The sequence below is a fragment of the Elgaria multicarinata genome, chromosome 1 (assembly GCF_023053635.1).
Source record: "Elgaria multicarinata webbii isolate HBS135686 ecotype San Diego chromosome 1, rElgMul1.1.pri, whole genome shotgun sequence".
NCBI lineage: Eukaryota > Metazoa > Chordata > Lepidosauria > Squamata > Anguidae > Elgaria > Elgaria multicarinata.
In genome coordinates this window covers 183,357,252-183,383,187 of record NC_086171.1, presented here as the reverse complement: position 1 = coordinate 183,383,187, position 25,936 = coordinate 183,357,252, and the positions used below count along the sequence as shown (strand labels likewise).

General features: G+C 43.4%; 1 long non-coding RNA gene across 1 annotated transcript in view; it reads left to right on the top strand.

Moving 5' to 3' along the window:
* Positions 1–25,936, top strand: part of LOC134411508 (uncharacterized) — a 128,404-nt gene that overhangs the window by 28,098 nt on the left and 74,370 nt on the right. The gene's annotated exons all lie outside the window — the stretch shown is intronic.

Sequence of the window (25,936 nt, the reverse complement as noted above, 5' to 3'; positions counted from 1 at the left end):
CCATTGGAGCAAACAGGGAATAGATCTCTATTTTTATAAACTGAAGATGCACAACTGCATCAGGAAAGTAAAGGATAAAATGTCCTGCGCAGTTTCATGCGTGTGTCGTGTATGGGTGGGTTTGAGAGGGATTTTTTTTTAAAAAAAAACTCCTTAAAATCATGGGATGAAGGGATCTGCTTTAAACTAGCCATGGCTTAAAGCCCTCCTTAAGAGCTACCAGGGTGCCAAGTTTCATCTATCTTTAAAAATGACGTAGATGTATGCAGTTTGGTTAATTCCCATTGCTGATAATATCACGGTTCTCCAAAAATGAAGCAGTTTTCCAATGAGTAATCCAGTGGTGCAGGGTGACAGAGAAGCCCTGAATATTGAGGTGGGGAATTGCTTCATCGGAGCTCTGTCCCAAATTTTGGGGATGACCAGACCTACTCTGTGCACCTCTAGTAGTCATTTACATCCATGGGTTTGATTTACCCAGCTAGTCCTTGTACACATAAGCACAAATCCGAAGTAGATACTATGTTTCAAGTCTTCCAGCTCGATACATCACAGAGAAATAGATTTTGCTTGTGGGGACATATTCTGAAGGTGCATGATGCTGCAAACTTGCTGAGCAGTTCAGATCTGAGTCTGATCAGTGACTGAATGCGCAATTGCTCTGCTACATTAATCTCAGTTGTGATCTTGAGAAATCGTGTGCATGTATGTGTCCTCATGCCTTATGGAGGGGGTAGGCAACCTTTTTGGGCTGTGGGCACATTTGAGAAACTGTTGTAGGCATCACTGCAAAACAGCTGTGACGGAAGGCATGGCAAATGACACGGAACCTTCCCAAAAGACTTCAGTACAAGGCAGAAGTGCGGTCTGTGCCCTAATGCACTAAACTCCTTTGAACCTACAGTTTTCAGCATCAACACCAACCTCCCAGCAATCCCAGCTGCCTGTAAGTAAATGTGTTAATTAAAAAAGAAGGAAAGTGGGAGGGGTACAGTGTCTTCCTGCGTGCCAGGAAAGGTGCCCGGGGGCACATTGGCACCTCCAGTTGCCACTTTGCCACAGTGCTGCTCTGGAGGATTTTAAGGGCTACAAGGGAGTATCAGACGAGGGAGCTAAAAACACACATAGCACTTAGGATCCTTGCTCTGTGTTTAACGTTTCAGCTATTCTATCTCCTGCAAGCAGAGTAGACTGCTTTATTACACAGCACATGTAGCCATATGTGCATTAATGAAATAGTTACAGCTATTTAAACTTAAGCCAACTTTATCTGAAAAGCACCTAACTTTTTTGTTTGTCTGCATGCCCCCTCCCACCTTGTTTTGAACCTTATGCTTAAAATGTGGAGCAGGAGAGCTATTTAAGGGCTCCAAATAGCAAAATGTGTTGGCTATCTTGATCCTGGTGCTTGTAGCAAGCTTTAAAAGGCTAGTATAAGCACTTTATATCGTGGGGCTTAAAATCTGCTTCAAGTAAGCACAGTGTTGAGGTACTTTGATTATTTTGTAAATAGCAACTGATCCTCTGCAGCTGTTCCAAATGGTCTCATGGGTTTGAATGTCTTGGAACACCTAGAAGAAAAATTCTCACTGTCATGCACTATGTAAACCTCTGCCTTTCCCTAAAAAGGTTTTACCGCTAGAACTAATGTTTCCCTTTCTTGGGACAAATGAACAAGCCCTTCTCAATTCCTTCTCATAATGGGGTGTTCCACCTATCCATTCTTTAAGTTAAACACACGTGCACAGTTTTCTGACCATCTAAGTGCCTTATGCCTTTACCAGAAGAACTGGTAACCACGTGCAGGTGCAAAACACACAAGAATGCGCAGATGCCAGAAGTTCTCAGTGACTTGCACTTTATGTAAGTGTAGAAAGCTGTATCATGATACATTTAAAATAAATCCAAGTCCAAAAAATTGTTTTTATTACATTTTTGGGGGTGTGATTTGGATGTTGTTTCTGATTTCAATGACTATTACATATAAATGTACTTCATTTGTATTCTACATATTAATCTACTTCATTTCAAAGAATTCAGGGCAGTCTACATTTATTTACACCCACACCCACACACACCACATCTATACAGATTCTACAGTGGTGAACAAAAGTAGAATAAAACACTATATTAAAATTTTGTTATACCAGTAAAAACTGGCTGGTCATTCAAGGAAGGCTTCCTGAAATAAAGATATTTTCAGAAGACGTCGAAACAGCGCAATGATGGTGCCTGACTCTTCTACAGTGGCAGGTTGTTCCAGAGAAAGGAGGCCATGACACTGAAGTTTCTTCTCTGGGTAGACTCCAATTGGGCAATAGGTCCATATGAACCACCAGGAGTATGTCCTCAATGACTGGGTAGGTTGTTAAGAGAGAAGGCGCTTTCTCGGCTATCCTAGCCCCATGTTGTTTAAGGCTTTATGCACTAGTACCAAAATTTTAATCCTGGCCCGGTAGTGAATAAGCAGCCTGTGCTGTTCCCTTAGCAAAGGAGTTGTATGCTGAAGAGGGGCAGCTCCAGCCAACAGCTGAGCTGCTGCATTCTGCACTAGCTCCAGCCTCCAGAGCAGCCTTAACAGCAGCTCCACATAGAGGGCATCGCAGTAATCCAGTCTTGGAAGTTACTAGCAACTGTACCGCTGTGGTTATGCTATCCCCGTCCAAGAGAGGCTGAAGATGGTTAAAAGGCGCTCAAGCTGCCATGACCACTTGGGCCTCCAGCATTAATGATGGGTGTAGGAGTACTCCCAGATTATGAACTTGATCTTTCAAAGGGAGTACAACCCCAACCAGAACAGCAATGACCCAATCTCTGGGACTCAGGAACTACTCACCCACAGGGCTTCCATCTTGCCATGATTGAATTTCAGTTTATTGGCCCTCATCCAGCCCATTACCGAGTTTTCCCTTATTCCAACAACCCCCCTATAGAAGTACAGGTGACTGTCAGAAGGTTACCTTTGAACATGGGTCTTCATGCTCCTAGTCTGGCATTCTGCCCATTGGCCCGCACCAGTGGTAATAGTGGCTAGTAATAGTTGGATTACAAAAACATCGCCTCCAAGGATGAGTGTTCTACTTGTAGTTGCTCATGAGTTATTGCGTATCCACATTTGCATATAATCTTGGCAAATAGCAGCTATAGAATGAATACCACAGACCGTACATGTCTATCCAAATTCCATGTGTATGTACAGCCTGAGTCAGGCATTTCCTTGAATGCACGGGGGCTTGAAATGTTTACTGGGACAGGGGACAAGTGTGTGAGTCCCACCCCCTATATCTGTGGGCATGCCACCCCCGCCCCTCAGTTCAGACCTTGTCATGCTGAACCAGCATGGTTGCTTGAATGTGAGTAGAACCCTCCATGCAATCAGGAGCTCTGAACAGGCTTCCTGTGGGACTGAAACACACGCACAAACTTCAAGGTTCTCTGCACAACTATTTTTAATGGGGCTCAATGGCAGATCCAGGACCATGCTCAGTGGTTGCACTTGGAGCTGAGTGCAAATGGTCTCTTAAAATTCTCCATAGTATTTGTGGGCAGAGAAATTGGGATAATTTCACCAAATTTCTCCAAGTGGAGGAGACATTCTCCAACAGTTCTTCACAGATAGGGCTCACAATTGGGAGGGGTGGCGGCACAGCTTCTTTCTTTTTCCCTAAGTGGATTGTATTCCTTTATTTACAGTCAACAGACCAATATAAAACAAGAAGATACACCATTATATAAAACAATACAGAGTAGGGATAAAAAGAAGGAGTGTTACAAAATCACTAAAGATACTAGATGGTTATTTGTTGGTTTCTGAAAAGGGAACAGAATTGGGTTATTGGGGCCTAGCATAGTGAAAAAGGGAGGGATATATAGATAATAAAATTGCTAATCTGTGGATTTAAACGCAATCAACATCCATAAGCGATCTGGTGCGGATGGCCAAATTCAGGAATTTGGCCACCTGCTCAGTGGTAGATTTACTGGAGCCCTGAAGTAGACTAATCAGGAGTGACTCAGGGGATCGTCCAGGGAGATGTTGCATAATAGGACATAATAGGTCTTTTCTTGCCTGTTGGTAAAAATTGCAATGGAAGAGCACATGCAAAATGGATTCCACCTCGATGTTATTACATGGGCAGTATCTGTTTTTGGATGGAATTTTCTTATATCTGCCCTCCAGCAACTTGGAGGGGAGGACGTTAAATCTTGCTAGGGTGAATGCTTTCCTGTATTTGGGAATGGTTAACCAACCCAGGTATGGCATTCCGTCTTTGCAAGAAGGGACTGGGAGACCCAATGATTGGGGGGAACATGGTCCCCAGGCAGTTCCCCAGAGCTCTTGGTGGTCTATATCCAGTAGTCTCTGTTTGGTGATCTGTTTAGCGCTGTCCAAGTCCAGAGATAGCAGGAAAAAAGGGGATAGCCCTATTGAGGTTACTTTTTGCACCACTGCCCTAGACCAGTGAGATTCGGAGGGTTCTAACAGGACTTTGGTAACCAAGGAGTTGGGGGTGAGCATTAGGTGACAGCGGAGCCAGTAGTGTATGGTGAATATCCAAGCTTGGCATTTAAGTGTACTTAGTCCAGCCTCCAAGTTGAGGGCAGCACCAGAAACACATCTAGGGACTTCAAATATAAGCCTGAGGTAGAGATGTTGCACTCCTTCAAGAGAACTTTTGAAGTGTGGGAACCATATTGGAGCTCCAAATAGAGTCTGAGACACTATTTTAGCTTTGTAAACCTGGATGGCTGCCGGTAGATATTTCCCACCTTTCGCATAGAAGAATCGGGATAACGCACCAATAGTTTGTTCAGCTTTACTCTTGGTGTGTTTGCCATGTGCCCTCCAGTTTTGAGCTTCATGAAACCATATGCCCAGGTATTTATATGCGTCAATTTGGTTGATTCTGTTTCCCCCCATGGACCAGGGGAATCTTACCTTCCTCCTGGCAAAAACTACCACTTTGGTTTTTGAATAGTTAATTGTCAGCAGGTTTTTCTCGCAGTATTTGGCAAAACCATTTAGTAGTCTCTTGAGGCCCAGTCGAGTCTGGGAGATCAAAACGGCATCGTCAGCATAGAGAAGAACAAAAACTTTTGTTGAACCAATCTTGGGTGCATGCGATGGTAATGAAGCCAACCAGACAGGGAGGTCTGCCAGATAAAGGTTGAACAAGATGGGGGCGAGAACACATCCTTGTCTGACACCAAGTGAAGTGACAATCTCATTTGTGAGATGTCCTTCTCTACTGCAACGAACCTGGGCAGATGTTTTATGATGCAGAGATTGAATCAGGAACAGAAGCCTGCTTTCGATAGAAAGCTGTTCCAGTTTGCTCCAAAGATGGGCTCGGCATATTGAATCGAAGGCAGATTTGAGATCAATAAAAGCGGTGAATAATTTGCCTCCACTGGGTGTAGAATATTTATGAACCAGGTGAGCCAGTACCAGGCAATGGTCAAGAGTAGAGCAGCCTGCTTTAAAGCCAATCTGTTCTTCTCCCAATATATTGTTATCAAGGATCCATGTTTTTAGTTTCAAGGCCAAGAAACTGGCATAGACCTTACCAACTACAGATAAGAGGCTAATGGGTCGATAGTTGGATGGGTCATTTTTGGGTCCTTTTTTATATATTGGAATGACAATGGCTTTTAGCCAGGTTGCGGGAATTAACCCAGTTTTATTTATTAAGGAGAAAAGAGGTGCTAGCAGGGCAGTCCACCAGCTGATGTTGCTTTTCAGCATCTCTGAAGGGATGCCATCTGGTCCAGGAGCCTTACCTGACTTTAACTGTAGTATTAAGTCCTCTACAGTGCTGATATTGACATTGGGCCAGTTAGGGGAGTCAGGTGGCAGTCTCGGATCAGAATTTGATATGTGGCTGTCATTAAAGGCGATATGGAGATGATTCTCCCAGATTTCAGCCGGTATATGGCATTCCATGCTGCCATTGCTGTTTCCTAGGGCACCTGATACTATCTGCCAAAAGGTTTTACAATTGTTGGAAATGGAAGCCCCTATCAGTAGTTGCCAGGTTTCCCTGTCTGCCTCTCTTTTTTTGTGTTGCAGGAGCTTCTTGTATTTTTTCTTTAACTCATAGTATGTGCGTGGTAGTTGGCGTTCATTGTTCTCACGGTAGGAGCGGTAGGTGAGCTGAATTTTTCTTTTAAGGTTTACACAGTCCCAATCAAACCATTTATTAGTACGAGCTCTCTTGCATTTGGGGTTGCTGAGGTTGTTTAAGAGGGAGGAGTACAAGTCCTGCATTAGCTCCTCGTAAGCTAAGATTTCCAACTCAGGGGGCGCGTCTACTAAAATCTGTGCGATAGTGTTCCTATAGCTGGGAGAGAGGACTAGCCGATCAAAAGCCTGTGCCGTTTTGTCTGTCCATTTGAGCTTTTTAGCACACACAGCAAAGGGTGGGCTGGAGAGTGGGAAATGTTTCGCTTCCATCCTAATAGGCCCTGGAATATGGAGAGAAAGCTCTAGGGGCAGATGGTCACTGTCAAAACGTTCCGCAACTCGGAGGTTACACCCCAGGGTTTTCAGGTCCTTATGGACTAAAATGTAGTCGACCACACTGGCCCCCCTGGAGGAGATGAATGTGAATTCACCCCAGTTATCATCTGTGCAGCAGCCGTTCAAGATAAGCAGGGCGTTTTTTGAGACAAATTGGAGCAAACATTGCCCAGCAGGGTTTACAAATGAGTCCTTAGAATGACGTACATTGGCTCTAAGTTGCTCCTTGCTTGCAATCAAGCTATCACCGCGGTTGGCAGGGTCCACTAGGTAAGTTCCTGTTCTTGCATTTAAATCTCCTGCAATGATGGGGTAGGCGTGCGGATATTTGGCTATCGTTTCCAGATAGAAGCAATCGGCTTTAAGCCAGGAAGCCATTGCCTCCTCCTTGCAAGTTGCTGGAGCAAAATAGACATTAAATAAAAGTAGGGTCAAATTAAAGGCCCTCAGTTCCAGGATCAGGGCCAGCACAGAGGAGTCACAGCTAGGCAGCTCTGTTGTTTTGGCATCGAGGGAGGATGAAATCAGGAGACTCAGCCCCTTGCTTGCTCTACCCTTGCCTTTATTGGGAAGTGCAGGAAGACAAAAGGATACAAATCCATTCACATGTATGTGCTCGCAACACCAAGTCTCTTGTAGCAGGACAATATCAAAGTCTGTCAGATAGTCGAGAAAACTTTGGTTCCCACTTTTAGAGTTCCACCCAGCGATATTCCAGGAGAGGAGTTTTAGGGGAGGAGTTATTTTCCCCTTTCCTTGTCAATCTTGCTCGGTGATTGTGTCCAGGATTCCTTCCAGATTTTCCAGGATACAGCCGTTGGAAAAGTTTACTTGGGGGCTGGGTAGATCCCTGGTTAGCTTGCATGATTTGATAGGATCTGAGGAAACACCTTCATGGGGTTCAGGCTGTTTCGAGTTAGACCAAGATAAGTGATTTGAGCTTAAGATTTTACTTTTAGGGTCGTTTTTAGTACACCTGTGTGGATCAGCTAAGGGCTCCCTATTGCCCACACTGCCAAGTGCTGTGTTTTGGTGTAGATTGCAGGATTTTGATATCACAATCTTGGGGCTCAAAGCCACGCCTCCCTTGGAATATGGTTGCTGCAGATCGCATGTTCGATGCGCACCCTCATACGTATCACAGTGATCCTCTGCTGGAATTGCTTCCACGACAGAATAGCGGTCAGGGGATTTGGGGCTGATTGTCGTTAGGCACTTTGTATTGTGTTGGTTATTGTGCATAAGGAGCTTTCTAAGGTTGGAAAGTCTCAGTAAAATCTTATGTTGTTCTTGCACCGGTAGGGCGTCATAGCTGTCAATTAGCTGAATTTCTTCGGGTGAGAGGTCCTTGTTGACAGAGTTGGTACTGTCTGGTGTAATTTTCTTAAAGCAGTCGATTTTGTTATTGTCATTTGAGAAGCCTACACTATGGTTAATTTCGAATGATTGGTAGAGAGTAGGGGGATAATCATCAGACATATTTAGATCAATCAGTTCCCCTACCGGTGGAGCATTGTTAGCAAGTCTGGGGAAGCAATGGGTTCTTAAAGAGAAAACTGGGGATACATCCTCAAAATGCCTGCTCACCCTCATGCCAATCCTTTGGAATGTTTCTTTAGCCTTGTAGATTCTGGAAGCTATATTGGGTGACACAAATGTTACAATGGCTCGAGCTGAGTGGTAGTTATAAAAGATATATTCTACTTTAAGGACCGAGTCTGAGTTAAGCTGTAGTGAGGTGCAAGCTGTTATAACCTGTATAAGGTGTATTATACGCTCCGATTGTGCTAAGCACCCCTTGGGCTTCGGGTAATTGGAAAAAACTAGATTCTGTTTCAGAAGCTGAAGCTGCCATGGTTTGTTAGCTAAGTTATAGTTCGAGTTTGGATTGAACTCCAATACCGCTGAGGTAATAGGTATTACCTTTTTTGGGAGATGTGAGATTGACCAGGGGTCCTGGGTCACATCTTTGATGGAAACAGGGGTTTGAAGGCAAAGAGCATTTGGTTTCTGTTCCAGGCAGGCCCTATTAGCAGAGTCCTTATTTGCTTTTTTAATTTTTTTGCATGATCTCGAGGGGCTTCCCTGTGGGTTCCTGTCCCTTCCATTCTCGTTTTCTTCCAATAGCTTAAATAATCTATCAAATTGCATTTTGGGTATGCTTCTCGAACTAGGAAGGGTTTTTATATTTTTTGATTTCTTTGTGTTACAAATTGGGACCTTTGAAGTTTTGAGTTTACGTTTGCCGCTGAGCTTGACTGTTTTGTTATTATCTTTACTTTCATCAACATCAGCTTCATCATCACTCTTCATATCGTGAGTGTTTTTATTAACCTCCCTATTTGGATGATCTTTGGCAGAGAGCCCGCTGACATATATGACGTTGGAGGTTGGTGTCGATTTTTTTCCAGAAGTCCTTATTTCAGTTTCACTTGACTTGCCCTGGATTCCTTCTTTAGATCTGCCAAGCGCAAAGACTGTTAAAGTAGTCAGAAGCTCCTTGCATTCTGATAGAAACTTCTTTATCAAAGATATATCGTCAGCCCAATTCAGAAACAGTTTCTTGGTCAGCTCATGTTGGCTGTTAAGCATATTGACTACTGCGTGGAGGTCTTTGTTTTCAGAAGAGATAGAGTGAGTGTTTCGATATGAAGATGAAGAATCGAGTTTCTTGTCCGAGAATGCATCCCGGCCGATTGGTATGACAGGACTTGTAGAACTGCCTTGAGGAGTTTCAGATGCGTGAGACGTAGGTCTAGTCTCTGCAAGGGGAGCCCCCACAGATGCAAGTTCTGCGGCTAAACTGCATCTACGTTCCTCTGGGTTTTCCCACTCCATAACCCTCATTATACTCTGAGGACCCAGGGACCAGTCTAAGACCTCCAAATCAGGAGTCTTTGTCTCAGGCGTTGGATTGGGATTTTCCTCAGAGTTGGTGGCAAAGAAGTTAGTAATTTTTAATTGTTTATGGGCTTTAGTATAGGAGATCACATCATCAGTCACTGGGACCAGACCTAGTTGTTTATATCCATCCCTGGTGAGGACCATTGTGCTCCTTATCGTGTTGCACACAGTCAGGGAGCTGGAAAGAGCCCAGTGAGGCACAAGGAGTGATATCCAGTAACTGGTGGTCAATGTATTTTCGGCGATTCCTTTTTGTTACGTCTGAGTGGCGGTAGCTCTAAGGGCAGCAGGAAGAAACAGTCCAAGTTGCAGATAAGCTGGTTTACTAACAGACAAAGCAGTCTCCCTGTAAGCAGGTGAGGGCAGTTCACTAACTTTAAGAGTTAGTGATTAGATGATGATTAACAACTTTAATGCTTCGGAACCTCCCAATACTTAGCTCCTAATTGGACTTGACGTCCTGCCATTAAACACACCTGGGGGAATCAGCATCTAGAGAGTGGGATCACTTACGACAAGGATTTATGTATAGCGTAGTTACTGGTAATCAAATATTTTGTTTTGTTTGTTTGTTTTGCTTCTGCCTTTTTATCCGTTTCCTTCCTTCTTCTTTGTTTCTTAATTTCTTAATTCTTTGGTTCTTTGATGACTTACTTCTTTTAATTCCAAGTTCCTGTCTCTCTTATTTCATGTTTAATTCTTTGATTCTTGTTTGGTTCTTCTACCTCCTCGATGCAGCCTGAGAGGTTTGGTATGCGGGGGAGCTTCTCTAGAGATATCCAAGGGAGTCAAAACAGCCAGGGAACCCTCTATTTGCCGCTCCTTACTTGTTAGAGAACAGCCCAGCTTCAGCCCAGCTTCAGGTACAGAAGATTAAAATTCCACGGCTCCACAGCAGCAAGTAAAACATTAAAAAAGTTAAAAAGTTAAAAACAACAACTCTGCTATATAGAAACAGAGGAGGTCAAAATACCGCACAGCCTTCCTCCTTCTGAGAGGCTGCCAGTTTTTTTTTTTTTTTTGCTTTGGTTTTAAAATACAAGATAAAATGTTCAAGGCTTGTAAGAAAAAAGAGAGCTAAAATCGGTCGAGTTAAAAAAAAGAATACTAAAATAATTGTTGGTAGTTCCGAGAGCTCGGAGCAAGGTGTCCTCATATACCTTATATCCCTAAGTGTATTTGGGTTTTTCCGCTGCCGCTATAAGTGGCAACAGATTCAACTATTGAGGCTTCCACTTTTCTGCATTATTCTCAAGGCATGTTATAATTCCTTTTGGTGGTGTTTTTGAGCTTACCTAATACCTACGAGGTGGAGAAGTGTGTATGTGTGTGTGTGTGTGTGTGTGTGTTTACTTTCTATTACACATCTCCCCATTGCTCGCGATGTCCCAGGCTGCCTGTGCTTCCCGATCTGAAAAAGCCCTATCAGAGGAATTACTTTATTATGACTTTCTCTGGGCTTTAATTGAAGTACAGGAAGCCGGGGAGGCTACTGGCTACCAAAGAGAATAGGGAGTCTGTGAACCACTAATTCTCTTCCCTGCCTAGCTGAATTCTTAGCCCTTGGTCTGCTCTTCTGCCTTCTGTAGGGTGACTATATGAAAAGGAAGGTCAGGGCTTTTGTAACAATTGTAGAGGAAAGGGAATTTCAGCAGGTGTCATTTGTATGCATGGAGCACCTGGTGGAATTCCCTTGTTATCAAACAGTTAAACCTGCAGGAGCCCTGCACTCTTTTATATCTGATCACTCTAGTATAGCTCCTGCAGCTTTAACTGTTAGGATGAAAAAGGAAATTCCCTTTTTTCTAAAACTGTTGAAGATACAGGAGCCCTGACCTCCTTTCCATATGGTCACCCTACCTTCTGCTATGACATCATCTTTCATCATCATATCCCACTTTGAATATTCTCCTTGAGCCCACCTCACAAACCCCAGGTTACCATAGGAACAGCAATAAACAGCTTTACATCATTGCAATTGTGTGGCCTATTCCTTACCAGACATTTGGACGTTAAGGACTGCTGCTGCTTGACTCTACAGTGTTTGGGAAGATTTCCAGAGTTGTGGCCTTTTCTAGCATCATGGCAGGTAAGAATTTTTTTCTTAGATGTGGAGAATAGAATGAGGAATAATGTAATAAAGAATTTCTGTCTGTTAGTTTTATAAATGTTTTTAGACATAAGTGATCAGAATAGGGGTAAACCCATGTATCCCAAAAGGTAATCTCATTTCTATCTTGATGAGAGGAAAATTTGATGTTGCTATAGGTTACAAATTCAATGAAACTATGTGGATTTGCAGAAATTTAAAAAAAATCTATGTATTGTTTATAGAAAAGTATTTCCTTATAGAACAGGTTTTGAGCTGGATGATAGATAAAATTCTCTTCCAGCCGTGCCATGAATAAATTGGCCACACTAGGGGCAAAAGGGCTTCCCATGGCAATGCCTTGAATCTGCAGGAATTTTTTTCCCGTCAAACCTAAAATAGTTTTTTTCTAATATGATCTCAGTAAGTTCTAATAGGACATAGGTAGGTGGAGAAAGATTATCCCATTTATTGAGATACCGTTCAACAGTATTGCATGCCTCATCATGGGGGATATTAGTATAGAGGGAATTGACATCCAATATTGCCATAATGCATCGGGTGGAATATATTTACCCTCTATTTTATTGATGAAATCAGAGGTATCCTTTAAATATGAAGGCATTTGAGCCACGAAGGGGCACAAGAAATGGTCGTCGTATTGGGATAAGGGCTCTAAAATGGAATTACACCCTGAGATTATTGGGCGTCCTTGTGGTGGGAAACTTGATTTATGGATTTTAGGTAAGATGTAGAAAACTGGTATGCGAGGGTGTGATTTTTGTAGAAACTTTGCTGTTTGTTCATCTATATATCCCCAAAGCATGGCTTCATTGCTTGCAGTTCTTATAAAAAAAGAGATATGCTTGGTAGGGTCTGATCTGCAGGGTTTGTAGCAAGATGAGTCCTGTAGTTTATTTATTTATTTATTTATCATACTTATACCCCGCTCCTCAGCCAAAAAAGGCTCTCGGAGCGGCTTACATGTAGCAAAAAAAACACCTCTTTCAGATAATCCTGTTTGTCCAGTAGGACAATCGCACCCCCTTTATCTGCTTCCTTGATGATTATAGACGGATCGTTAGCCAGGTTCTTTACAGTTTCCCAATCTTTATTTGATAAATTGTGCCATGTTGATGGGATGTGTAGTTCCAGTTGATGTAAATCTTTTAACACAAGATGTTCAAATACTTGTATATGCGAATTGTAGGAATTAGGATTGAACGTAGAGTGCGGGCGGAAGATAGAAGAAGTATCAGGTGCACTATCACCGAAAAATTCTCTCAATTTTATTTGATGCACCAAACGAAATAAATCAAGCCTTGTATGAAATGCATTGTATCACGGTGTAGGGACAAAACTCATGCCCAGATTCAATATCCTTCTCTCTTCATTGGATAGTGTTCAGGAAGATAGCTCCACAATCAAATCTTGTTGCGACCTCTGTGACGTGGACGATGGGTGGAAAAATGCTCCCTTCTGGGGTGTAAAGATCTGTCCCAGGAGGTTCTATTTGAACCTTCATCACCAGAGGTCCCAGTGGATTCTTCTGTTGTATCCATATTATCCAGGTCTGTAGGAACATATGATGCATCCTGCCAAGACACTTTCTTCATAGGCTTCCTTTTACGGTGTTCATCAGACATCTGTTGTTCAGAAGGACCCTTGCTCTGGGGGCCCTCAGAGCACTAGAGTAAGAAATATGTGTGGGAATGAAGTGCCTATGAAGACTTCCTACTTTCCTGCTGTAATCCTAAAATAGCATTAGAAGACAAAGAGTCTGGCTTTGGTTTCCCATGACCGCAACTCAAATCTCATTGGGGCTTTTGAGTGATGGGTCCATGGGAGCCAGGAGCTCTTATGTATTAATTAATCCAGAGCAAAAAGTTCCAGAAAGTCAAGGAAGGTTGGGAGAAGAGTGTGATGTTTAAATAAATAGCTCTCTCTAACAAGAATCATAGCAAAATATAAAAGGCGAAGGAAATTTGGCTGGTGCCCAGGACTGCGCCAAGATTATCCATTCACATTTGGGCGAAGACTTTGGTCAAAGCAAACGCTTATTTCTCAAATTTACTGTGTGGTTTTGTTAGACAAATAGCCTTGTTCTTTCTTCCATGGGGTGGATCCCATAGAAAGGCACAGACCACTCAAAGAGGGTACAATCGTTTATTAAAGTTGCAACTTTGGTGCGAAGGGCAGTAAAAGCAGTCCGGACCCTTATCACAGTGTGTAAGGCCGTTTTAAACTTCTTTAGCGAGCAGCCCCTCCCTTCTTATTTCAGACAATGCCAACTCTGTTTCAAACAATGCCAGTGAGATCTTTGACTAGTACATCTTGTTCAAACTGGTTTTAACTACTTTGAAGATGCAGCTAAGAGAAGGTTACAAATAGGGCATATACCCATCATGCGTAGCAATGATTTTCTAAAATGGAGTCACTTTTGCTAACAGTTTGACTTACTCTTTCACTCCCCTAACAGCCTCCCTCTCCCCCTCCCAGCACCTTCCATTCAGGCCAAGCGACCATCCCTTCTTTGGACTCCTGTTTGCATTGTGAGAGTCTCTGGCTGGTAGAACCTTGGGATCCCAGTGGGAATGGCAGTAAGCAAGTGCAGAGGATGCCCGTTCCATGGGTTCCTCTTTACTTGAGGGTGACACCTCTTTGTGCCAATTCAGATGTTATTGAAACTGGCAGGCTGCAAAGCGAAGGGCTGCCCTCCAGCTCCATCTTGATGTGGGTTCGGGTGCTCATACTCCATGTCCGCCTCGTATGGGGTTCTTGGGCAACTGACCTTTCGTTGAGTCTTATTTTGTACGTGTGCCCAAAACACCCTTTCAAAATGCCAAATGTGCCCACCAAACCCACAAGGTTGGGCACCTGTGCCCTGGCAGCTCCTGTTGAAGCAGCAGCATGGGGAAAGGACTTTGCCTGGGGGGACCTGAGAGAATGGCTGCCAATCAGCAAAGACAGGGAGATCCAGTGGTTTGGCCCAGTATTAGGGGATTTCCAACACACCCACCTGCGGCAGCAAGTGGGCTATCACCTTTCTTGCAGGGGGAGGGGTACTAATGAAGAGAAGATGGAGCAGAGACAACCATCTCAATAATATTTATTGATTTATTAGAATTTATGGATGTTTTACATCCGCAGATTTCAAAGTAGCGAACACAAACCATAAAAACATAAACATGTAAAAACAATATGTAGAATAAATTGTATGTATAGTGTAGGATGAATTACACACAGAACGCTTGCATAAACTGATGTGTCTTCTTCCCAGCAGAATCCAGAGAGGATTCGCGACTGCCCTGGATGCCTCAGGAGAGAAGACTGTGCAGGACAGTGGGAAGACCTCTGCCAAGGCCACGTCCCGATCTATGGTCACTCCTCAAAACTCAACTGGCTCCTGTGAAGCCACTGCCAACTCCTCAGCCAAAGAAAGTGCCGACCAGACTGCCAGAGGTGGTGGAGGCCTCCTTGCCAAGGCCCCTGGATCAAAGCAAGACCACTTGGCCCAAGCCAATACAGGCCCTTTGGCGAATGCCAGCGCCAACTGTACAGAAGCTGGTGCCACCTCCAACCACTGTACAGAAGCTGGTGCTGCCTTGTGTGCGGACCCCAGATATCATCACTTGTGGGTAAACCTACTCTACATGTCTACTCTGAAGCCAGTGACACCCCCAATGCAGAGCCTAGGAACAACTTTGCTGAAGAAGCCACTCCTGGCATTTCTCCCAAAGTCGATGGCGACCTGCGTCGAAAAGGCAGCTGCACCAAAACTAGGAGAGAAACCTTGGAGAAGGTCAGTGGTGACCGATGGACCCAAGCCAGGGCCGTCCAACTGGTCCAGGCCAATGTGGCTTCATCATCCAAAGCCACCGCACAGGTCAGTGATGAGACTACGACGTTTGTAAGGATTCGCCAGGATTCATAATGATAAATCAGGGTTAGGGGGAAGGGGTTGTTGCAAACCATTTTGCCCATTTTGCTCATACCTTTACATTTGCTTTCAAAAATGGGTTTTTAATTGTTTGTACATGTTTTTTCAGTGTTGGAAGAAAGGGGATCGCCCTGATCATAGGGATGCAGGGGGCGCTTTCAATTGACACCCATGGGATTGCTGTCTTATGCCTAATTATTTTGAGTAGTTGCCTCAACTGAAAGGCATCAGGGTACAGCCTAAGATTTGGGACACCCAACCCCCCTAGTTTAGATGGCTAGAAGAGAGTCGCTTGATTGACACGGATGCGTTTGCCCCCTCCACTGAACTTGGCTAGAGCTTTTTGCCAATGTTTGAACTCATTTCCAGGAATCTCTACTGGCAAAGTATGAAACAGAGAAGACAGTTTAGGCAATAAAGTCATTTTCAGGGCCGCATTCCTCCCTAGTCAAGATAATTTAAATTTCTTCCACAGAATCACTTGAAAACCCTTTTGTTTGAATGGAAGACTAACACTTTATGCCTTCATTTTTCCAGAGCACCATAGGATTTATTCCATCCAGCTTGGGTCCATCGGTCAGCCCTGGCTTTGCCAGAGACATCTCCACAGCCTTTTCCACGAAGGTCGCCATTGATGTCGGGAGAAATGCCAGGCCTGGCTTCGCGGCAAAGTGGTCACTAGGCTCTGCACACGGGGAGGCAACGGTTTCGAGGTAGACGTCCGGGGTGGCTCTGGCCACCTGGTGATATCTGGGCTCCACACAGGAGGCAGCACCAGCTTCTGTACAGGCGTTGGCGCTGGCATTTGCCAAGAGCCCTGTACTGGCTTTGGCCAAGGGGTCTTTCTTTCAATCACGGGCCTTGCAAGGAGGCCTCCATCACCTTCGGCAGGCTGGTTGGCATTTGTTTCGGCTGAGCAGTTGGCAGGGCAGCTAGATGTATTTGGGGAGCATGCAGGGTTCGGGACATGGCCTAGGCAGAGGTCTTGTTGTTTCGTCCACTATGCACACTCCACTCTCCTGAGGGATCCGGGACATTCTCCAACCCTCTTTGGGTTCTGCTAGGAAGAAGACATATCAGTTTATTTCAGCATTCTGTGTGTAATGCATCCTACACTATAGATGCAATGTATTTTCAACATAGTTTTTTAATAGTTTATGTTTTTATGGTTTTTGTTCACTACTTTGAAATCTGTTGATGTAAAACATCTATAAATACTAATAAATCAATACATATTATTGAGATGGTTGTCTCTGCTGCATCTTCTGTTCGGTAGTACCCCTCCCCCTACAAGAAAGGTGATAGCCCGCTTGCTGACGCAGGTGAATGTGTTGGAAATCCCCTAATACTGGGCCAAACCACTGGGCCTCCCTGTCTTAGTATTGCCTGTGTTCCTTTGAAGTGGTTAACACTCTTGCTAAGAGAAAATCTCCAATTTATTTAAGAAGTCAATCACAGCTGCCAATACACACAGAGCTTTCTGAACTTGGCTAAAACATTTTAAAAATCACTAAAAATCAGTGGATGGACCTATATGCTTCAAAATTGCCATGTATCAAGCCCTTCTAAAGACCTACCATATTTAGAGACTATCATGGTGCCTAGTTACATGGCTTTACCTCTGGAAATGACTGAGATGAATGCATTTTTGTAAAGGGAGAATGGTAAAACCTTTAAAAACTACTAAAAATCAGCGGATGGACCTATATGCTTCAAAATTGCCATACATCTAGCCCTACTTAGGTTCTATCACACTGCAAAATTGCAGGTGTGTATCTTGAAAAATGACAGCATATTTTTAAAGAATATTTTTTAAAACTCAAACTTTAAAAAACCCCTAAAAATCAGCAGATGAAGCCATGTGCTTCAAAATTGCCATGCCTAAGGATATATTTAGAAGCTATCAGGTTGCCTAGTTACATGTGTTTACCTTTAAAAATGACGTTGATAAATGCATTTTGTAAATAGGGGGATGGTTTGAGGGTAAAATCTAAAAAATAATTCTAAAAATCAGCGGATGCTGCTTAGGTTCTATCACAATGCAAAGTTACATGTGTGTTTCTTGAAAAATGAGGAAGTTATAGCACTTTGAAATGACTGGAACTCACATTTTTAAAAATTCATTGCAAGAAAACCAATAGACATATCTGTCTAAAATTGGAAATGCTTAAGCATCTCCAAGGTATCTGTAAGCTCACCAAATATCATTTTTATATCATTAAAAATAAAAAAGTTATAGGCATTTCTTTAAGCCAATGTAATCCTATGGCAAACCTCCCTTAACAGGAGGGGGTTGCACTTGCTAGAGAAAGGTCAGCAGATGTGAAGAAAAGCATAGGGAGCTCTTCGTCTTCTTTTGTGTTCAATAAACTCCATTGAACTTACTTCTGAGTAGGATTATGCTACACTAGGGTGACCATATTTTGGAAACCAAAAAGGAGGACAAGATGGCCGCTCCAAAGGGGCGTACCCACCAACATGCCCAGCCCCCAAGGAGGCGTGCCCACCCAAACATGGCCTTGGTCACATGTCTGATTTCACAGCACACAATTAAGACAAACCTGTTCTACATAAAAGAACAAGTGAGACATTCAATGTATCTGAACAGATGCCCATTATTGCAATGTTAGACAAGTATCTTTCCCACCTTTTATCCAAATATCTCCTGAATTTACACTGCCTCAGTGTGCAGAGAACAGAAATCCCTCAAAGAAAACTGCCCAAAGAAATGACTTAAACAAGTCCCATTGATTTCAATAAATACTCCCAGATAATTGAATATAGGACTGCAGCCTCTTCACATCTGTTCACCTGACTCTAGCAAGTGCAAGTCTTTCCTGTCAAGGATAACTATGCACTCACAGAACCTGGCCTCATGGATCATGCAGCCAGCAGGTGCTCTCAAGAAAGATGCTTTCAGAGAGTATGAGATCCAGACACACTCAAACAAGTCAAGCCAAGCTACGCTATGTTGGGACAATTCTGGGACAAGGCAGTACTTTGCAACCAACCAGACGTAACAGTCATAAACAAAAAAGAAAAACACACATACCTAAATGACAAAGCAATACCTAATAACAAAAATGTTGCAGAAAAGGAAGAGGAAAAGAGAGGAAAATATACACCATCGGCTATGGAAGTTAAAGAACTATGGTAGCAGGGAAAAGTTACAATTATTCTGTTAGTCACATCTGTCACCAGCATCACATCAATATTTTTTTTTGAGAAAACTAGGCCTACCAAAACACATCCACACCAACATCCAGAAAGCAGTCATACTTAAAACATGCTCAATAGATAGGAAATTTCTGAAGCAGTAAAAGACAGCATGACTTGGCAAAGCCTGTCACTTTCATCTAGAAAAAAACACCACAAGCCAGAAAAGAGAGATAATAAGGACAACTCTGTTAATTTTTTTAAAAGATTTTTTTTAAAAGAAGGATGAACAATTATCAGCAACCGTTAAAAAATATACATCATGCCAATTATTTTAAACGAGCTGGAGAGGAAGATCTATGGGTCAAACTGGAGAGGAAGGTCTATTTTTTAATTATTTTAAAAATTAATTACTATCTTCTGGCACCAGCTAAAGACCTACTTCTTCCTTTTTACTACGGAGCAAGTAGGCACAAATCACGCAAGCAAGCGAGCCAAACCACATACCAAAGAGGATGGCTAAAAACAAATTTCCTTCATGACTCAAAATTCCAGCAAAGGTTTTAGGAAATCTTGCTCATATTGGCATAGGTGAGATATTTTGCTGGTTAGAATTTTCCTCAGTAGAATTCCAATAGAAATACCTTAATGGGAGGCTTGCTGGTGACAGGTTACATTCCTTCATAATGCTACAGTAATTGAATACACATGAAACTCCGGTGCACTGTGTGACATTGGAGTGTGCCACACACATGGGAGCTTCTAATAATGGATATTAGTGAGAACCACCAGCCAGTTGCCACAGTAATCAGAGTATTTTAGCCAAATAATAACATTACTAAACACCAAGAAGCCATTGTTTATATGTCAGACTGTTCTGGATCAGCCAATAAAATTTGCTCCCATAGGAAGCCACTTTTTTATTGTTAAACAATCATACAATTTTCTTATTTTCTTTGGAGTTGTTAAGAGATCTTGAACTTGGACTGGGCAGAGCTAAGGATGGTTCAGTGGTGGAGCACAAGCTCTGTTTGCAGAAAGTCCCAGGTTCAATCCCTGGATTCCCCAGGTAGGGCAAGGAAAGAATCCTGCCTGAAACCCTGGAGAGCTGCTGGCAGTCAGTGTCAACAATATTGGGCTAGATGTACCAGTGATCTGACCCAATATAAGGCAGCTTCCTCTGTTCCTAAGACTGTGTGTGTGTTTGTGTGAGTGCATACCCTGCTTTCACCTACATCCTTTATACTCAAGCTACCAAGACTGAATATGTGTTATCTGTATTTTTCCTATGATAAGTAATATGTTTTCTTACCAGACATATATGAAGAAGCCATCTCTTTTTCCTTTTTTTAGATGCTGCTGCTGCTGCTGCTTGTGGCCCAGTGGCAGGGTTCTGGGCTGGCGCTGGCTGAACTGGGCCTGCTCCTGGAAGAGTCTGTTGTTGCTCCTGGGGTTGCAGCAGCGGCAGATGGGGGGCAGCGCAGCAGCACAGCAAAGGGGAAGAAGGTGTCCACCATGAGGCTGGGAGTGCGGGCGGCCCCCTGCCATCACCCCAGTGCCTCCTGCCCGGTGCTCCCCAATGGAGAAGCTCAGCTTCAAAGCAAAGGCCCTGATGGGGCGGGCCAGCCAGCCAAGAGAAGGCACAGATGGGGTGCGGGAAAGGCTGGGGAAGGTCGTCGCCAAGGAGATGCCCCAATAGCCACGTGTTCCCAAACGCGGAAACACTTGGCTTAAGACCCGCCCACCTCCTCCATCCGGGTTCCTCCTATGACATCAACATCATAGGAAGGACCCGGATGGAGGAGGTGGGCGGGTCTTAAGCCAAGTGTTTCCGTGTTTGGGAACACGTGGCTCTCGCGGCTATTGGGGCTCCCCTGGCTTTTATCGGGGCCTCTCCTTGGTCCCCATGGTGACGACGACCAAGGAGAGGCCCCAATAGAAGCCGGGGGGAGCCTTTTTTCCCCCCGACAAAAGGGGGGGAGAAGGCCATTTCCGGGCATGTCCGGGCGAATCCGGACGTATGGTCACCCTAGCTACACTGTCTAGTCATTCGCACAAAGTTAACCAGAATTAACCTGAACTTCACACTGACTATCCATTTAATATTGCTAGTATATTAAATGTCTGACTTGTGGATTGTGGTGTAGTGGCTAGAGTGTTGGACTGAGAGTCGGGAGATCTGAGTTCTAGTCTGCACTCAGCCATGGAAGCTCACTGGGTGTTTTTGGGCCAGTCACAGACTCTCAGCCCATCCTACCTTGCAGGCTTGTTGTTGTGAGGATAAAATGAAGAAGATTATGTACACTGCTTTGGGTTCCTTAGAGGGAAATTGGTGGGATATAAATGGAATAAATAAATAAATACATAAATAAATAAATAAAACCTAACTCTTGTAACTTGTAGTCAGATGTTTTGATAGTGGTAGTAACAGAGTTTGGTAGAAACTCAACACTGAGGCCTTATGGTGGGTGCTTCTCACCAGTTCTCCCACTATTGTACAGATAAAAATCTGCAAAAGGCTATGCCTGGAGCAAGACCTTTAATAGAAATTGTGAAAATCTAGTTTATATTACATCTCAAATATTTTAAAGACAGACGCTCTTTCTTGCTCAATTTTAAATCACATTGAATGGGCCTGAGAAAAGATTGCTACAGTGACCCAATCATTCTTCCGCTCTTCTTTCTCCACCCTTGACTAGGAATAAGTCCTATTAATCTCAGTGAGGCTTGCTTTTGGTTAGGGCACAATCCTATGCATGCTGTCTGTGCAGTGCTGGGAGTTGTAGGACATTTCTTTCTTTACTGTCAGTTTCCCATTTTCTGTTTAGTCTAGCAGTTGTGTACCAGGTCCTAACCACAGTGTTCTTTGGCCTCCCCGCCCCCAATCCAGGACCTGTTTTCTTTAGAAAAATGGAAAATAATAGATTTTCTTTTGCATTGATCTGGTATGAGGACAGCAAAAAGAACCTCCACAAAGAAATTTGTACAGCAACTAAAAATACATGTTAATTTCAGATACATTGAATGGCTCACTTTATTTCAGTAGTTTTAACATTAACATATTTTGTAGAACATGTTTGTCTTAATTGTGAGCTGTAGAATCAGACATGTGATGAAGGCCATGCCCCCTTGGGGCCGGTCATATCAGGATGGGCCCGCCTTGGGGGCTGAGCATGTTGGGTTGGGCATGCCTCCTTGAGCCATGTTGTCCTCCTTTTTGGTTTCCAAAATATGGTCACGCTAACAGAGATGAGTGTACAATGGAAAACAAGACACTCATGTACATGCCTTGGCCACCTCCTGAGTAATGCAAGCACAAGAACCCTTAACACAACCCATGAGAATTTCTCTGAAATTTCTACTCCTTTGAATTTCTGTTCAAAAGCAATTTCTTTTCTATCAAATTGAATATGGGAGAAAATTTCAGCACAGTACTAGTAGCACTGCTCTTGACTTCCCATTGCAGGAGGTATTTGCATGTGACTTCACAGTAGCTGCCTAAGACTTCTGTAAATGCTGTATGTCCCTGCAAGCTGCCGATCGACCAACCTTGCTAGAATCATAAGAATTGGAAGTCATCTCAAAGGTCATCTAGCCTGATGTAAGAAATCCATTACTACAGCATCCTTGAAAGTTACACATCCAGCTTTTGCTTAAAAGCTTCCAATGAAGGAGAATCCACCACCCTCTGGGGCAGTTCATCCCACCAGGAAGTTCTTTTTCTTGTCATTTGAAACCAGTGTTTTGGGTCCTACCTTCTGGATCTCCATCTATGAGTCAGTCCTTCAAGTGTATGGACATAGCAATCGTATCGCTTCTTAATAGTCTATTCTCCAGGCTAAATATACCCAACTATTTCAACATTTCCTTGTAGGACTTGGTCTCTAGGCCCCTCACAATACATGGACACAAATCTGATATCCAAAATGCCAGTATTCAAAAACGTTTCAGCCTCCCAGGATGCTTTGTCACTGACTTTAAAGTGGCCTTTCTTGTGCAAAGAAACTTCAGAGAGAAATTGGAACAAGAAACTTACAGAGTTGCAATTCATCAAGAGAATCCATTTGATTTCCTACAGCTTGAATTGGGTTAAAGGTTTTTATCCCCACTCCCTGCCCCTAGTCACAGTGCAGGTGTTAATTGGCTTACTCAGTGCCAAGATGTTTCGGTTATCAGCAACAACTCTTTTTGTGGCTGCCATCTGTTAATATAATATGACCTTCCTTGGCCTGTCATGTAAGGAACTTTGACACTGCTCTGTGTTATTATTGTCTTTGCAGTTATTTATTATTTTAGATTGTTTTTACATTAGTTTTCATATTGTTTTACATGTGCATTTTATTGTGAACAGCTTAGGGATTTCATTGTATTACACAATATAGAAATATTCTAAATAAATACATAAATCAATTGATATCTATCATGTTCTACCCTGAGCTGTCCAGGGAGGCCCATCTGGAGTTATACAAAGACATGGTGGCAGTCAGTATCCTCTGAGGGAAGTTAATTGTGCCCTTTTGCAATGGGAGGGACTGAATAATCCAATCTTTCTTCCTTCTCTCCCCCCCCAGCCTAGAATTATACATTCCCCCTTAGTCTTAGTGATGAGGCCAGAGCACTGAATTACACAGAGATCCAGGAGGCAGCCTCTGCGGTGTCAATGGAGGCTTCAGGATTCCATTTATTTCTCACCTCCAACTTGCATCACTTTCATGGCATGCAGGACATTTCTACACGAGGCTTTTATCCCACAACTTTACCATGAATACTGCTTCTGGATTCTTTGCAGGACTATGTTTGGCACCTTTACACATGCTTTCTTCTTTCTTTCTTTTTGCCATTCTATATGTTACATTACACAGCCACTAGATGGCACTATGGTATAGCAGAATTGTGCAAATATTTGGAGGAGTGTTTCATGGTGCCATTCAGGATATTGCAGACTTTTCTCAATCTAATGAACCCCTCAATAATGGTTGCAAAGCACAGAAGAGGCCCTGGAGGGTGACGACAATGTCAAAATGACCCACAAACTACCATAAATGAGCAATCATGAGTGCACAATAAAAGCCTTGTGTAGAAAGGCTCACAGATGGAGAGTTACTGGCTAAATGGGAGAGCTGGGCCTGCTTCTTCTTTTTAAATTATGAGAAGGAAGCTTGAATAGGAGCAACATTCATTGGCTTAAAAGAAAAGCAACAAGAGAACCACCTACTTGCTTACCTTTCACTTCTTGGCTTAATCCAGTGGCTTGTGCTCCTCTGCTTCACCACTGCAACTTCCTCACTCAATCCCAGAAAGAAAGATGGTGGGGAGAGAGTGAGTAGGACCAGGTGTGTGTGTGTGTGTTGCCCTTTGCCATAGAGTAGCACAGACTGGAGATCCTGGGCACCTTGACATCATCTTTTACAAAACAAAGTATTGTTCCAGGCGCGATGCTATGGTGCCTTGTTACAGGGCCAGCCCTATGATTAGCCAGAGTGAAGCCGTCACCTCAGGCAGCAGATACTGTGAGGCGGCAGTGATGTGTTGGAGGAGAGAACAGTCAACCCCTAAGTTAGGCTGTAGCCTTCAGGGGCAGTGAAGGATGCTGTCCCATTATCAATGTTGAACACAGATCCATCTGCCAGTTCAGTTGTACATGGAATGGGAGGGGCGTCATCTTGTCCTCAGGCAGCAAAAAAGTATTGGGCCGCCACTGTCTGGTAGGCAGGGATGGGTGAACCTGTCAGTTTTGCTTTCTCCTGCATTCCTAATTTTTAAGCCTTAAATTAATTCTCTCCTGAATATGAAGAACTTCAGAAATTATGGTAAATACTCATTAAAAATGAACTGAAACAGCAGTTTTCATCCATCCCTACTTGTAGGGGATCAGCTCCCAATGGTGTGGATGTGTTTTGGGGTAGTGCAATGCTTATTTTAGGGTGCAAGGGCACGTACACCTCTGCCCCCTATTCAGGCAGCTTTATGGTGAAAAAAGGTTGGGGACTAGGAACGAACTTCAACCTGGTTTTTCTCAACTACTTTTGAGTAATCCCACAAGCACGCATAGACAAATTGCCTCCAAATGGGTTATCAACACAGGTTTTTTGAGGATACCTGTCGAGCAGGATTGTAGCCTCCAGCTGAATTCTTGTGAAGTCCAGAATAGTCTCCCTTGGGGCACACTGCTTGGCTGAGACAGACTTCAGTCTTATCTGTGTGGGCTGATTTCTCTATGTGTGGGAAGAGGGGAAAGTAGGTCGGCATGCAGATGGCAGGTGGCTGTGCTAGAGAGCTGCTTGGTTATGACTAACTCTGTGAATGATGCCAGTTTAGGCATTTAGACCCATCGTATTCACCAGAAAAATCAAGCACACCATTGCAACATTTTCATTTTGCAGAAACTAGGGATGGAAAAAGTGCAGAAAAGGGCAACTAAAAAGGGACTGGAAACATCTCCCCTATGGGGGAAGCTTACAACAGCTGGGATTGCTTAGCTTGGAAAAAAGGAGGCTAAGGGGAGACCTGATAGAGGTGTACAAAATTATGCATGGTGTGGAGAATGTGGACTGGGAAGACATTTTTCTCCCCCTCCCATGATATTAGAACCCAATGGGGTCATTCCATGAAGCTGATTGGTGGGAGGTTCAGGAAAGCTAAAAGGAAGGGCTTCTTCACACAGCACACAGTAAAGCTATGGAATTCACTACTGCAAGATGTATGATGGCCACCAATTTGGATGGCTTTAAAAGGGGGTTGGATAAATTCCTGGAATAGAAGGATATCAATGGCTACCAGTTGTGATGGCTATGTGCTACCTCCAGTGTCAGAGACAGTAAGTCTGTGTGCACCAGTTGCTGGGGAACATGGGTGGGAGGGTGCTGTTGCACCATCTCCTGCTTTGTCAATCCCTGTCCAACAGCTGGTTGGCCACTGTGTGAACAGAGTGCTGGACTCAATGGACCCTTGGTCTGATCCAACTCTTCTTATATGGGTTTATGTACGGATTTTGTTCAATCCATTCTGTCTGTGTTTTGAGGATTGACAGGCATCTTTCCTTCCATCATCTGCTCCTTGATGGAATTGGTTTTTTTAACGAACGTCATTCTATTGGTGTCAATTCACATTAGCGTTAATTTGCATCAATGCACTAATTTGCATCAGCACAAATCCCCACCAAAGTAAAAAAAAAAAAAAAGGTCCGTAGGTCCACATACTTCAAAAAAGTTGGTTTGCTGCGGAATCTGCAGGTTGGATTCATAGAAACCTGAACTCATTTGAATCAGATTTCTTTGACATCCCTAGCAGAAAGAGCCAGTGTAGTGTAGTGGCTATAGTGTTGGAC